Genomic DNA, 5,962 nt, shown 5'->3' with positions numbered 1-5,962 from the left:
CATTAACACACCGAAATACGTATTGAAAATACATACTCTTTATCATTGCATCAGACATTAACGATAGTGGAAAATATGGTTTACATTTATTGTGAACAAGCGGTCACAGATAAATAATAACAAAACAATGAATAATGTGGGGATAGTTAGGAGTTATCTGTCAATGACTGACATTTCTATCATAATATTAAGAGCTTGAACATTTGAAATAATATATTGTGCGGCTATGTGGTCGTGTGCTATGACACTCGTTTTTGGATCGGAAGGTCCCGGGTTCGAGCCTCGCTCGGCGCATAGTTGAGTCCTTGGAAAAGGCTCTTTCCTCACATTCTCTCGCCATACTCAGGTGTAAAATGTAAAATGACAGCGATGTCCCTGTCCGAAAAAATTATAATATCGCCAAACAGCCGGGCCGTGGCTAAATTGGTTGATTTCGTGCCTGGCACCGCATCTATCTTTTAAAAATGGATTACAGCATTTCAAAAATAACAAAACTGAGGAATGGTATATACCGCCTCTTACTTATTTGAGTAAGTCTTTTCTGGATTTATTTTTCTTTCTTTTGTACTAACAAATATAGCATGTTATAAGTCATCTTATTCTGATTCGGGCACCACTTTATACTGTAAGCATGCCACGCCACTGCCTAACAGTCAAACCTGCCTTAGTGACCACCTCTATATAACGACCACCTTTACATAATGACCAGCTCTATTGACACCCATGAGTTTTTTCTCTATATTTTACCTCTCTCTATATAACGGAATCCTCCATGACGCGACCAAGTCCATCTAAAGTTGTGATCTTAACGGGCAAAATATCTGTCTATAGTGACCATTTGAACTGAAGATCATTTATTTGAACTTCGCTGTCACTGGTCACAGTCAATACCTTAAAGAGTTAATTATGAATTATGATTCAACCCGACAAAATGTAAGCATGCCACGCCACTGCCTAACAGTCAAACCTGCCTTAGTGACCACCTCTATATAACGACCACCTTTACATAATGACCAGCTCTATTGACACCCATGAGTTTTTTCTCTATATTTTACCTCTCTCTATATAACGGAATCCTCCATGACGCGACCAAGTCCATCTAAAGTTGTGATCTTAAGGGGAGGGGCGACACCTGAAATATCGATTTTTGGGTCAAAATATAAAATTTCAGTTTTTTATTAATTATCAAAGAACAATCATTTTTTCACATATTTTCAGCACTGAGATGGTGATTTGGATAATATAAAGTTTGAAAATCGTCTTTCATAAACATGGAAGTCGACATGAAAATACCAAACTTTTCAATTTTTGGTGAGAATTCAACTGAAAGTAATAGGGCTGAAAAGCATTATAATACATATCGATGTTGTAAATTTTGATATCGATAGTTTAGTCTACTCTTTGCCCGTCTTGTTGACACGGTTTCAGTCTCATAAATATCACAATATGGGCAGGGGAGAGGTTTAGAAACTGTTAGTCGCTAACAAAGATTGTGTGTCAAACAGCTGATAAGGGGTCAAGTTGTCAGGTAAATACAACGTGATCACGAATGGTGCGATCTGATTGGCTGACCTTGTTCTCGACCTCCGACTCCGCGCCAGAGATTGGATGTTGAGTCAGGGTGAAAGTTCGCCTCTGTTACTATTATTTTTACTACGATCTGTTTACATTTCGATTGATCAATTGTTTTATCAAATTTTGACACGTATTCACGTTAATTATCTCTAAATATTTCCAATTTTTACTGGCTTATTATAAATATACCTAAAGTGACCAAAAAAAATCCAAACGTTGGCTACAGTTATTTGCGACAAAAGCCAAGAAAGCAAGAAAGTTATGATGGCTCGTGGTTGAACCGTGTCTACAAATCTTTGATTGGAATTGGGTGTGTGATAGTAGTATTATGATAAAGCGATTCCAAGCAATGCCACAGCGGAAAGAAATGAGATGGGCTATTTTTGCTGGTCTTTACCACGGTTATGCCACCAATGACTTCCCTCAACATAGGTATTGTCCTCCTGAACCGGACTCCAGATGCTTTTATAAAAAATACATTGCTGCCCATGTCCTGTTGACACAAGCAGCGTGTACATACACCTTTTAATTTTGATTTGCTTTATGAGCACTTGAAGCCTGTATATGCTTTGTTGAAGTGTTGTGAGATGAAGACAACACAAAATCCAAACGAAAGGTTTCATAATTCTGTTTGGTCAAGATGCCATAAAACATACTTCCATTCCCTGAAAAAAGTTGAGTTCGGTGCAGAGTATAATTTTGGTCCAACAGAAAAAACATCCCTGAAAGTGTCTTTTAGCATCGGTGGACTGGGAGAACACTCCCAGATGTTTAGTCAGCAAGCAGAGTCAAAAAGACTTGACCAAAGCATAAGGGCTGCTCAACATAAAGAGAAAAAAAATACGCAAAATGAAAGCTCAGACCCGTGAAAAAGCCCAGAGGGAGGCAGAAAAAGAACACGGGGGACCCTCATACGGTGCTGGTATGTTTTGAACTGGTTGTACCGTTTTGTTTATTATTTTCATTCATTGTTATCTTTGATCTCGTTTTTCTCAAAATGACATTTTTAACACTATTTTTTATCTTATTTTGTCATTTATCAATCAATTTGTTTATAACTTTGCATGTCTAGAGCTATAGTGATTATCGAAAATCATACAGAAGGAATTTTGAATATCTTTATTATTTTTTGAAAAATTGACATTTTTATGTCAAAAAACATGATTTTATCATACCGAAAAATTATTTTTTAAAAAAATTTATCAATAAAAATCTATTAGAAATATTTCAAAAATGCTCTGTATTTTTTTATAATATACAAATATACAACCATGCAAAATTTCAAGAAAATTCATTGGAAACTTATTGAGAAAGTAACTTTTAAAAATAGCACCCAGAGAAGACTAAAATCCAAGATGGCGGCCATCACCATGGCAACCGGACACGCCCACCAAAATAAATCACATGGTTCGCATCCATTGGTCATAGGCAATGTCCCAATATTAAAAGATATTGGATATAATCATTATTCTTGAAAATAGTTTCAGGTGTCGCCCCTCCCCTTAACGGGCAAAATATCTGTCTATAGTGACCATTTGAACTGAAGATCATTTATTTGAACTTCGCTGTCACTGGTCACAGTCAATACCTTAAAGAGTTAATTATGAATTATGATTCAACCCGACAAAAACCGACAACGGTCAAATATTCATGGGAGGAGTATTCAAGACTGGACTCGCTATGTAAAATCCAATCGTAGTCAAGGAACTGACAGCCTTGTCAGGATCGCTGGTTGTTCTCAGCTTTAATTTTTAAGATTTGCCGACAGAAGAAAAAAGGTTGTAGAAATTGCGATTTGGATCCTATTTAATTTGCGGGTGGAAATCATTGACATTGCACTTTGTTTGGTAGAAATCGGACAAAAAATTACAAATTTGGTGTTGAAACATGGCTTTGATGACGATTATTGTAAGCATTAAAAAATTGTTATAAAAAATTTAAATATCCGTTATTTGTAGGCTGATTTTGTCATTCTTGGTATCAATTTCATTGTTATGAAGAGACAGAAACTTCAGAGTTATTTTTTTAGGATGCAAAATTGTTACTTTGTATTTTTTAGCACCGAGAAAAATGTTTTGTAAAATAGTCAGTCAAGCGTCCCAGGTCTTGGACTAATCACAAGCTCTCTAGTCGGTCGTCCAAAACAAAGACGCGTCAAGCTGCCAAGGTATAACACTACCGTTATGCAAAAAAAAAAAAAAAAAAAAAGAAACAACAACAACAAAAAAACAAACAAATGGACACCTTTCTGAGTCAGCCTAATAGCTAAAAACTAAAAGTAAAAAAAAATATAATGTGAGGAATTTGAAGTCACATTTTTTATATCAGCATGAAAAAAGAACATTGGTCTTTATTTTTTTTAATATGTTGAAAACCAACTGTTTTACGGGTAAATTTGATTTCAAAAGTTGCTTTTGTTTAGCAATTTTTTTATTTGTTGGCCGAATTTATTGATATTTATGTCATTGTTTATATCTCAATGTGACGAGATCAGAGATATGCCTTGTTTCAAATGTAACTTGAACATAAATTGACATTTTTAACTATCAGCCGATGGCTGGCTAATGATTCATCAAGGTGGTGATTGTGACGCAATCACGAGACGACCATTGTAAAAATTTTCAACTGTGACTCAAGGAATAGTTAACAGCTGTTGACACGTGAGCCGTCAGAGGGAGCAATCGTTGAAGGGCCAAGATTCTAAAAAAGCCAATCGCTCTTTGGTAAAAAAACAAACCTCAAGAATTCACGAGAACAAAATTTTAAAATATGGCAATGAATGGACCATTGACGGAGTTTATTCATGAGTGAACGTAGAAAGCAAAAATGCGACTGCAGACATCAATGGATAGTTTTAAATCATCAAAGGATGTCTACATTATTTACATGACATATAGTAATAGCACGAGTCATATGCTCAACAGTTGTAAGTCCATAATAAATTGTATATATCAGTTTACAATAGTTTAACATACTCATTACTGGCTCCGCGGTTTTATGCATTTTAAAAAATGAAAATTTTGCATCAAGATAAGGTGAATTTGTATGCAAAAAAAGAGTAAAATATGCAAAAAAATATTCAAATTACTCCTACAAAAAATTGCAACCATGTTCAATAAAAAATTGAGAGATAACGTTAAAATTCAACTCGTACATAAATTAAAAGTTTTAAAAAAGTGACAGTAATGTTACGCAAGGATACATAGATACATAATATATTACATTTTAATTCAGGACACATTATGTTAAGTAAGAACTTTAAATTTTAAAATGGCTTAAATTCACAAAGTTAACAAACTTATTATTCTGTTAGGGCTACTTTTTATTGGATTCTTTAAGTACAGATTGAAGTGACAGATATATTAATGGTGTAGTATCCTTTTTAATCTTTAGAGATGATTCTTTAATTCTCATATGATTTTATATCATATTTTATTGGTGACACTAGACTGGCTCGTACAAAATGAATTAAAGTAAGTATCATAAAGTATATTTGAATATTAATATCATCCAAACTGCAACACAAAACTCCAATACATTAATTAAAAATATGTCATTGATACATATCTAAATCAAAGCACTGCCAAGAATCAAGCTAAATTTATTTCATTGATAATATGGAAGGGTCAAATTGAAAGATGTCAAACCAAAATTTACATATAATATTGGCAAGCCTGATAACCAAAATTGTTATGGGCTCATAGCTATAATGGAAATAGTCTTAAACTAAAGCAAAACATGCTCCATTACAACAATATTAAAAAGTCAATGACTGTGGTCTGCTCTCATGTAACAGCGATACTCCTTTCTTTTTCAAAAATCATTTAAAAATTAAGTTGTTGATTTAAAAAGCTGGATGGATGCAAATAAACTTAAACTTAATAATGGAAAATCAGAAGTAATGTTATGTGAGGCAAAGAAAAATGGTCCTTTCCTTGTGTAAACTTAGATATTAATGGCAAATCTATAAAATCAAGTAAAACAATTAGAAATTTAGGAGTATGTTTAGATAGCGATGTGGGCATGAATTCACGTGTTGATAATCTGTGCTAATATTTAAATTCACATCTCACGAAAATTGTTAATGTACAAACCTACTTGACTAAAGATGTAACGAAAAGGTTAGTAACAACATTTATATTATCAAGATTAGATTATTGTAATTCTCTTTTGGCTAGGATAACTAAAGATATAATTTTAAGACTTCAAAAATTCAGAATAGTGTTGCAAAATTGATTACAAATCAAAAAAGAGATCTGAACATTCGCTGCATATTCTGTTTGAATTGCATTGGTTGCCAGTGAAAGAAAGGGTTGAATACAAGATCGACATTATCTGCTTTAGATGTCTTAATGGTTCAGCAACGAGGTATGTTATCGAATTCATA

Source organism: Berghia stephanieae, chromosome 1, assembly GCF_034508935.2.
Source record: "Berghia stephanieae isolate SIO BIC M18660-M18661 chromosome 1, UCSD_Bste_1.3, whole genome shotgun sequence".
Lineage (NCBI taxonomy): Eukaryota > Metazoa > Mollusca > Gastropoda > Nudibranchia > Aeolidiidae > Berghia > Berghia stephanieae.
Note: the sequence above shows the minus strand (reverse complement) of the source record.